This window comes from Myripristis murdjan, chromosome 12 (genome assembly GCF_902150065.1).
Source record: "Myripristis murdjan chromosome 12, fMyrMur1.1, whole genome shotgun sequence".
NCBI lineage: Eukaryota > Metazoa > Chordata > Actinopteri > Holocentriformes > Holocentridae > Myripristis > Myripristis murdjan.
Window position 1 is genome coordinate 1,357,830 of NC_043991.1, and position 10,000 is coordinate 1,367,829.

General features: G+C 48.6%; 1 protein-coding gene across 3 annotated transcripts in view; it reads right to left on the reverse strand.

Annotated features, from left to right (window-relative positions):
- Window positions 1–10,000, reverse strand: part of tcf4 (transcription factor 4) — a 241,881-nt gene that overhangs the window by 196,819 nt on the left and 35,062 nt on the right. Inside the window, exon 1 of one of the 3 annotated variants that reach the window (XM_030065051.1) lies at window positions 1,721–1,780. The exons of the other annotated variants lie outside the window; for them this stretch is intronic. The gene's annotated coding sequence lies outside the window, so the exon portion shown is untranslated. Of the gene's footprint in view, window positions 1–1,720; window positions 1,781–10,000 lie in introns of those variants that run through there. 3 annotated transcript variants of the gene reach the window in all.

Sequence of the window (10,000 nt, forward strand, 5' to 3'; positions counted from 1 at the left end):
ACGTATTTTTTTGTTGCATGGGCGCAGAGGAGGAAGAATAAGCAGCAGCGCCGGCGATTCCTTTGACGAACCCCGTCGTCTCTCGCAGACAGAGCCATGTGAAGCCATGCCAAACGCCGCTCAGATCTCCGCACACAATCACAACACGAGCAACAAAAGGAAACTATTAAAAAAAAGAACAAAAAGAAAAATGTATAAATAAATAAATTTACAAAAAAAAAAAAAAAAAATCCCTGTGCAAACTGTTGGTGAAGCTGAAAAGCAGCGCGAGCAGAAACTTTTCCTTTCAGAGGGACGAGGCAGATGAAGGCCGGACGCCTGGAACCTCGCCGCAAGCAGACGGGAAAAAAGGATGGCTTCATTTTTATTATTTTTTTTAAACTGCTAAAGCAGCGTTAGTACTTTTAATAGTTTGCAAAGTGATCGTGGAAAAACAAACAGGGCCTCTTCATGTTTCATGTTGCAGGGCCACGACCCCAAAAAACTGTCTGAATAAAAAACCATGAAGAGTCAGCACGACAGGATGAACATGAAAAAATAATGTGGCTTGAAACAAGAATCACTCGTTTAATAATCAGAATAATTATGTGAAACAATCAATTTAAGAGGAAAGAGGAAACGCATCCAAAAAAAAAAAGAGAAACATCGCCGCCTGGGATTCCAAATGAAACGAAAGAAATCACCAAACAGAAACCACCAAAACCGAGAACCTGCATATTCATTCAAAAATACTTCAACATCATTAACTGATTAATTGATCATTAATCGATGCATTACTGAGTTTATACAAATTTAATTACAGATTAATAAGGGCGGAGTTTCTCAAAAATATATTGTCTGCTTTCATCATTTAACTCTTTGAAATGCAAACAAATTCACTTGATTTCTTAAAAAACACTGACGCGGAAAAACGCCAAATTATTCCTGAATACAACTTAAAAAAAAAGAAAGACCATAAATTATCAATTTAAAAATAAACTGCAAAAAAAAGCGAAAAATTACCAAAAAATACTTCTAAAAAAATGAAACAGAAAATACAAATTTTGTTAAAAATCCTGTTAAGAAATACCAGAAAATTGTCTTTAAATTATCATATAAAACTGAAAAAAAAAATAAATAAATAAAATAACCAAAGCACAAAATTGCCATAAAATTCACAGAAATTAGAATAAAACAAAACTGAGGAACCCCTGAAACCCCGTCAGGGACCCCTGAGGGACCCCGGACCACAGATTGCCATCTGTGTGCATGTAACTCTCTGAAACACCAACAAATTCACTTTCATTCTTTTCATTCATTTCTTTTTTTTATTCAGAGAAAAACATCAGTTGTAAATTTATGAGAAAAAACTTGAAAATTCTGAGATAAAATTTTTAATTTGTGACTTAATGATCTCAGAATATGAGTTTTTTTTTTCTCTCAAAAAGTTGTTAACCCCCTAAACTTTCCCTACACTGGCCCTGATACACCGCCGTACTAATAAAGTTCCTAAGTGTTGAATATTTTCCCTCTCTCTCTCCTCCTGATGAAGCCACAGTGAAGCGGTGGTTAACTTTCCTGTCCACGGCGTCTCAGCACGCACTTTTAAATTCACATTTAAAGGAACAGTTACTGTCTTACTGACTTTAACACACCCACCAAGTGCAATCACGACTCTTCCAGCTGCAGCAAATGTGATTTATAAATATATATACATAGATATATATAGAAAAAGAGTCACCAGAGAGCGGGTGTCAGCAGACTCGGATCGGCCTGAAACGAGCTCCTAATCACGTCCCGGAGTATCAACCAGATATTTTTTCTTCCATAAAGCGACTCGCCGTCGTGGCTCTGGATGTTTCTCTCAGTGTCAGTGTGACGGAGCTTCACTCAATTTCCCACTAAAAACCGACGGGAAATTCTACCTTTTCCTGTGAAGGTCCGGCGGAGCGTCCTCTCCGCTGCATCATGGAAAATAAACAAAAAACCAAAGTTGATGGTTTTCCAGATAATTCCTCTGCAAGCCGAAGCGGCACGAGTGCAGCGAGGGCGGGGTGGGGAACGGTGCATCGTGGGCGTCGAATATCTGTGAGGCTAGAATTAAAAATAGCCACAGAAACACACACACACACGCACACACACACACACGGTGCATGCACCTGAACAGGAAGACCCTACGTCAGCGCTGGTTTGCGGTGCCGATGACGGGGAAGTGAAACCGGCGTTCAGGTGGATTCCATTGGCTCTGGTTAATAATAGCTGCCATGAATTACAGAGAAACAGCCTCGCAGCTCGGCCTCTGAAACACACTTTCACACCTCACACACTCTGATTCACCTTCTGGGTCACGGCCTGAGAACAGGCCTGGGTTTATCTGAGCGCTGGGAAACCAGAGCAAACCAGTTTGAGCGACTTCACAGGGAATGACCACAAAATGAGCCAGAAATTAGTTAAAAGAAAAACGTACAAGAAAAAGACCTGAAAAATAACAAAAAAAAACAAAAAAAAAAAAACACCATTTTTAATGTAACATAATTTCAAATATATAATTTTAATAATTACAGTTTGAGTTTTCTGGACATTTTTCCCTGTTTTTTTATTTGTTTTTTTTTTTGGAGAATTTTTGTAATTATTTTCTCTGTCTCTCTTTTTCAATTTGTTTTTCATTTTCGTTCATGTTCTTCTTCCTTCCTTTTTTTTTTTTTGGCAATTTCCAGGTCATTTTCCTGTAAATATTTTAAAAATAACTTCAGGTACCTGCTTGTTAAGCTGCTCGATGTTTCAAGACGATTAATTAAAAAAGACCTTTCATGTGCAAAAGGAAGAAATCAGTCTCAATGAAAAACTCAAACGTGAGACAATGTTTCTCTCTCTCTCTCTCTCTCTCTCTCTCTCTCTCTCTCTCTCTCTCCCCTGACGAGCTCGTTACTGACAGCGACCGTTAACGACTGGGGAGAGGTGCATCATGGGATTGCCACCTGGATGGCAGTCCTATTCTGGAGACAAGGAGTGAGAAGCTGCTAACGAGTTAGCATGTCTGCATGGGTGTAAGGCTACAGGGAGACACACACACACACTCACACACACACACACACACACACACTGAGCCACATAAACACACGCACAAACTCACGCACACTTTGTGACACACCTTCACACATAGGGCTAGAAACACATAATGACACACACACACACACACACACACACACACACACACACACACACAGTGCCTGCACACATCCTCTCAGGACTTGCTGATTGGCTGTCTGGAGACACGAGTGTGTGTGTGTGTGTGTGTGTGTGTTAGCTTCCTTCACACCATCATCTCCACTGGAACTAAACGCTCAGCAGCCAAAAACACTGAGGACCTAAATTATCTGCATGTAAACTCTCCAGATCAACACTGATCGGGTCATTGAAGCGCACGGTAACCACGGTAACGTTTTTTTTAAAAAGCGTCTGCGTGGGGAGGTTAACCTCGTTTTATTAACCTGAGTACTTTCAGGGCTTTAGGGTCGCAGAATTGTAAATACCCACAATGCACTGCGCTGCACATCTCAACCAGCTCCGCCCCGGAGGAGGTGGAGCGGCGGGAAACATCAAGAACAAGACCTGAGGAGCTGGACGAGGCAGCAGAACCGACACACAGCACAGAACATCCCAGAGAACCTCAAGGTGTTCCACAGCGAGAGCCGAGAAGAACCTCGAGGTGTTCCACAGCGAGAGCCACGGAGAACCTCGAGGTGTTCCACAGCAAGAGCCGAGAAGAACCTCGAGGCGTTCCACAGCGAGAGCCACGGAGAACCTCGAGGCGTTCCACAGCGAGAGCCACGGAGAACCTCGAGGTGTTCCACAGCAAGAGCCGAGAAGAACCTCGAGGCGTTCCACAGCGAGAGCCACGGAGAACCTCAAGGCATTCCACAGCGAGAGCCGAGAAGAACCTTGAGGCGTTCCACAGCGAGAGCCATGGAGAACCTCAAGGTGTTCCAGAGCGAGAGCCATGGAGAACCTCGAGGTGTTCCAGAGCGAGAGCCGAGAAGAACCTCGAGGCGTTCCACAGCGAGAGCCACGGAGAACCTCGAGGTGTTCCACAGCAAGAGCCGAGAAGAACCTCGAGGCGTTCCACAGCGAGAGCCGAGAAGAACCTCGAGGCGTTCCACAGCGAGAGCCACGGAGAACCTCGAGGCGTTCCACAGCGAGAGCCACTGAGAACCTTGAGGCGTTCCACAGCGAGAGCCACGGAGAACCTCGAGGCGTTCCACAGCGAGAGCCACGGAGAACCTCGAGGCGTTCCACAGCGAGAGCCATGGAGAACCTCGAGGCGTTCCACAGCGAGAGCCGAGAAGAACCTCGAGGTGTTCCACAGCGAGATCCACGGAGAACCTCGAGGCGTTCCACAGCGAGAGCCACTGAGAACCTCGAGGCGTTCCACAGTGAGAGCCATGGAGAACCTCGAGGCGTTCCACAGCGAGAGCCAAGGAGAACCTCGAGGTGTTCCACAGTGAGAGCCAAGGAGAACCTCGAGGTGTTCCACAGTGAGAGCCATGGAGAACCTCGAGGCGTTCCACAGCGAGAGCCGAGAAGAACCTCGAGGCGTTCCACAGCGAGAGCCACGGAGAACCTCAAGGTGTTCCACAGCAAGAGCCGAGAAGAACCTCGAGGCGTTCCACAGCGAGAGCCGAGAAGAACCTCGAGGCGTTCCACAGCGAGAGCCACGGAGAACCTCGAGGCGTTCCACAGCGAGAGCCACGGAGAACCTCGAGGCGTTCCACAGCGAGATCCACGGAGAACCTCGAGGCGTTCCACAGTGAGAGCCACTGAGAACCTTGAGGCGTTCCAGAGCGAGAGCCACGGAGAACCTCGAGGCGTTCCACAGCGAGAACCGAGAAGAACCTCGAGGTGTTCCACAGCGAGATCCACGGAGAACCTCGAGGTGTTCCACAGCGAGAGCCGAGAAGAACCTCAAGGCGTTCCACAGCGAGAGCCACGAGGAACCTCGAGGCGTTCCACAGCGAGAGCCACGGAGAACCTCGAGGCGTTCCACAGCGAGAGCCGAGAAGAACCGAGAGTAGAACGAGCGGTTCTGGATACCAACACGTCGCTGCTGAGCCTCATCACAGCAGCGCAGGGCGATCACGTACGCCGATGATGTCATGTTTTATACTGACCGGCCAATCAGATTCAGTCATGTGACCATCGCACGGTCGACACGCGTCACACGTGACATCAGGCTCATGAGATGTTGATCCACAAAGGAAACAAACATCATACACACAAACAACATATACATAAACAACAACGTCCGCAACAGTTGAGTTCTTTCATTGTTTTCAGGCAAAATTCAGTCTCTTCTCTTCGTCGCTCCAAAAATGGGAAGCTCTCGTTTCCGCCATGTTGTTTGTTTACCTGCTGAGTCACACGGTGGGCAGCCGTCAGAGAGCGGGATGAGGCGTGTACACGCTCCAGTATCCCGGCTTCTATCGGAGTAGCTACTCCGGGTAGCAAAACCGGGTTTCTTGGAACCGGGAAAAGGGAATAACCCGGTTTCTGAATTTGGGTTTTGGTGTTTACATGCACAAACACAAAACTGGGATACTTAAAAAACCCAATCAAAATCGGGATACTAAAGACCATGTAAACACAGTAAATGGGACTGTCTGGAGTTAAATTAGTCATCTTCCTCTCTCGCTCTCTCTCTCTCTCTCTCTCCCTGAATAGTTAATCCCGCTCTGTTTGGTTTTATTGAGAGTTAATGCAGAGCGCAGCATCTCTGGCTTAAATCAAAAACAGAGGCTAAAATCAATAAATAAAAACCTCCTCTCTCTCTCTCTCTCTCTCTCTCTCTCTCTCTCTCTCTCTCTCTCTCTCTCTCTCTCTCTCCCTCTCTCTCTCTCCTCTCTCTCTCTCTCTCTCTCCGTTGTGTTTGCGGCAGACTGTATCCCGTGTCTTTCACTAACTGCATTAGAGAGCAATTACAGCTTAATGGCTGTCTAGATCCATTATCGACATTCATCTAACCTTTAAATATTTCAAGATAATACCGCTTTAATTTGTGAAATTTAATGGAGAGAGAAAGAGAGAGAGAGGGATTCCTTGTTTCCCTGCACAAGCATGTCATCTCTCTCTCTCTCTCTCTGTTTCTCTCCTCCCCATTTGCTTCTTTTCATCCCTCCTTTCTCCTCCTCTGTTTCCCCTCCTCCCTCTCCTTCCTTTTCTATCCCTTCTTCCTCTCTCATCTCTCCTCTTCTCCTCCTCCTCCTCTTTTTTCCCTTCACATCCTCCAAGTTTCTTTAACTTTAACGTCACTCGCTTCTTACATCACTACTTTTTCTTTTTCTCACTTTTCTTTATTTTTCTCTCATTTTCTTCAGTTCTTTATATTTTTCTCTCTGTCTTCCCTTCTTTCTTCCCTCAGTTAAAAAACTTTATCGACATCATCGTCAACACGCCGCCGCCGCTGATGATGTCGTTAATTTGGTCAAATCCTGTTGCGATGATGAATTCATTTGATTTGTTTGTTTGTTTGTTTGTTTATCTATTTCTTGTTTATTTTTGTGTGAGACACGTCGTAGAACATTTCTGTCGCTGTCGGTTTCTGTTGTTCTCCTGAGGAGCCGGACGGCGGAACCAGAACCTCCGAGGAAACAAACATTTAGATCGATTTCACTTCCATTTCACTTTTCTGTCTAAAAATGAACGGCTGGAAACCCCGAACCCCCCGCAGGGTCCCTGAACGCCTCGCCACCCCGCACCTATTTCAGTCACAGGCCCGTGTGCGCGTGTGTGTGTGTGTGTGTGTGTGTGTGTGTGAGCAGCTGCTCAGTGAGTCTGCATGTCGGTGTATCAGGCAGGGAGTTAATATCACAAGAAAAAAAAAATCCAACATTAAATAAAAATTCATCAGAAAAAACTCCCCACATTTGAGACGTCGACACACCTTCTGGCGTTTCACGTCACAGAGTCGCAGCGCGGCTTTCTGTCACATGTAAACAACACGTGAAGAAAACAACAACAAAAACAGGACAGACACCGTTTGAACGAAATCACACAAAACTGAACGTGGGAACGGCTTCATGTCCTCCTGTGAGTGTGTGTGTGTGTGTGTGTGTGTGTGTGTCATTGTCCAGGACGTGGGCGTAGCAACATTTTTAAATTAAAAAAAGTTCAAAGAAACTGCTAAGCAGAGTGGAGGAGAACAGCTGTCAATCAACAAACGGGGGCGGGAGGAGTAAAAAGTTTGATGACTCCAACATACTGTAATTTTATAAAACACGAGCTTTAATTTTTGGCCATCCAAGTCCCGCAGTCTTTCAATCGGCGAAGGAGCCAGAAGCGACAGCGTCTCCTCCTCAGCGAGCGGCGAGGAGGTTCCACGGGAAGGTAAGACCCCGCCCACCTGTGACCACGCAGCTCACTGAGCAAAACACGCCACCTGGAAAACTACCAGTTCACCCTGTTCCATCGCATCATGTGGCCCCTCGAACTGTGCGATATCACCTCTTCGACGCTAAAGACCCATTCATACCCTTTTTTCGTCCATCCGTCCGTCCGTCTGTCTGTCCGTCCTATACGTCGATACCCTTCATACCTCCGTACGTCTTTTGTGTTGGCGTGCGCGTTAACACAACACTTCCTCTAGATGGCAGTGCCGAGCGGCAATAAACCGGCGTTAATAAAACATGGCGACTGTGGAAGGCGGAACGTGAGGCCACTAACCCTCAGCCGCCCCTTCAGTGGGGAGTTCTGCTGTTTGGTGCTGCCAGTGCGGGGGATGGATGACGAGCGGCATTTCCAGTATTTCAGGATGTCCGCTCCAACTTTTGAAGTTGCAGCACTGCGCTCCGTTTCTAAAAGCCTTTGCAGATCTTCTTGGTGACTCTGGTGATTTGGTGACAATCTGGACTATAAACTCAAGACTGCCCCCATGATTTCTGGTGGTATTGCTCCGTTTCAATCGTGAGCCCCCCGCTTTGTGCAAAATGACGGACGAAATGATCGGGCAGGGCGGACGAAACGCTCCGTCTGTCTGTTTCCGTCTTTTACGTGGGGTATGAATGGGCCTTAAAGCAAACAATTACGTCCGGAAGTGGCTCGGCCGCCCCCGACACCTGTCCAGCTCAGCGATGTTCGGAAGAAACGCCCTGAGACTTCCTGCTGAAAAGCATCAGCTTGGGCTACAAGCTGGAACAGGTGAGGCTGCTGTTGGAGCTGCAGGATTCACGCGACCCGGTGATTCAAAACACCGAGGACCAAGTCCACAGCGGAGGATAACATGATGCCGCACAGGCAGCACACCAGGCCACAACCCGGCTGAAACACCGGGAGACCGTGGGGTTGGTGTAACATGGAGGCGAGGCTTCGGATGGCAACCGCCTCCCAAGACCTGGTCCAAAGCATCAAGGGGGGAGAGAAGCCAGCTGGTGATCTCAGAGGTCAAACGGGAAGAGGGGGAAAGCTACAGAGTCGAGGCTGTGAGCCAATCCCACCTGGGAGGCTGACATGGACAGGTCCATCACGTGGACTGATCTGTGGAAGCTGCCCACGAGCAAGGCTAAGCTTCCTGATCAGGGCCACGTATGACTCCCTCCCAAGCCCCCAGAACCTGCAACGCTGGTGTGGCCCTGAAGAGCCCAGGGGGCCTTCAGCGGCCTTCAGCGGCAAAATGAGCGCCAAGTCCCTGCTGTCCCCAGGAGGCGAGGGGGTCCGAAGAGCCGACCTCGGCCGACAGCTGAAACTCCCACAGGAGATCGCCCCACCCACCTCACGACCAGACACCGCGCTCCGGTCCGCCTCCACAAGGACCGGCATTATGGCGGAACTGACGGCGCCGTGGGAAGACGGGTTGGAGGCCGAGAGGAAGAAGGACAAGTACGCAGAACTTGCGGCTGCATGCACACGGGCTGGCTGGAGAGCAAACATCTACCCAGTAGAGGTTGGATGATCACTGGAACCCCCAGCCAGCGGCTCCTCAAGACGCCGGGCTGGAGAGGGCACTGACAGACCTGGCAGAGGAAGCAGAGCAAGGCAGCTTTTGGCTCCAGAGGAAACACAAGGCTTAGGGGAGAGACGGTTCCTAGGGCCGGTGGTTTTCCATTACAGTTGAGTCCCACCTCGCCGTGGGTGGAGTCGTCATAGCAACGCGGCCCCGCCCCCAAGCACAGAAAAGTCTCCACCTCTTCATTTGACCGCGGTGCCGGTTTGCTCGCCATTTTCCGACTTTGCCAACTTCAGCGATGATCAATGCGCACGGTCGCTGTTGCCTTTGGTTTTTTTTGTTTGTTTGTTTGTTTTTTAATGCCGGGTTTGGTTTTCGTGCAGGAGTCGCTCTCATGTGTCGTCGCTCCCTGTCCAATCAGTGGCCTGCACGGCGTTTACGTCACATTTTCGGCTCGCCTCAGCTCGCTTGGAGCCCCGGCCGAGTCGGTCCTAAAATAGTCCCTGCTGCCAGGAACCACCAGGTAAAGGAAAAGCTCTCAAACCGAGTCGAGTCGAGCCGAGTCGAGTCGAGCCGAGTCGGTACTCGTGGAAAAGCGCCGTAACATGTTAGCTACTGTTTTCTAACATGCTAGCTCCTGTTTTCCTAGCTAACATGTTAGACAACAATAAAAAAAACAACAACAAAAACCAGAACAAATAAATAAATGAAACAACGTAACGTGTTTCCCTCCCTGTCCCGGAGAGAGACACAAACCAAAGTGTTGTAAAGCTCCCTGAACACACACACACACACACACACCCGGGGAGGACCCAGCGGCGGTGTGTGTGTGTCGGTGTGACTCGGCGGCGGTGGTGGTGGTGGCGGTGGCGGCGGCGGGTGAGAAGCGGCTCGTTAAGGCAGCAGGTAAACATTTCCAGCGTTAATTTGCTGCAGTTTGTTTACCGTCAGGTCAGTTTGTGTTTGTGTTGTTGAGCCGCTGACGAGCCTCACGACGTGTGGAGGGAAACACCCCGTTACTTCACACTTCACGTGTGTGTGAGTGTGTGTGTGTGTGTGAGATACACCCCCCCCCCCCCCCCCACC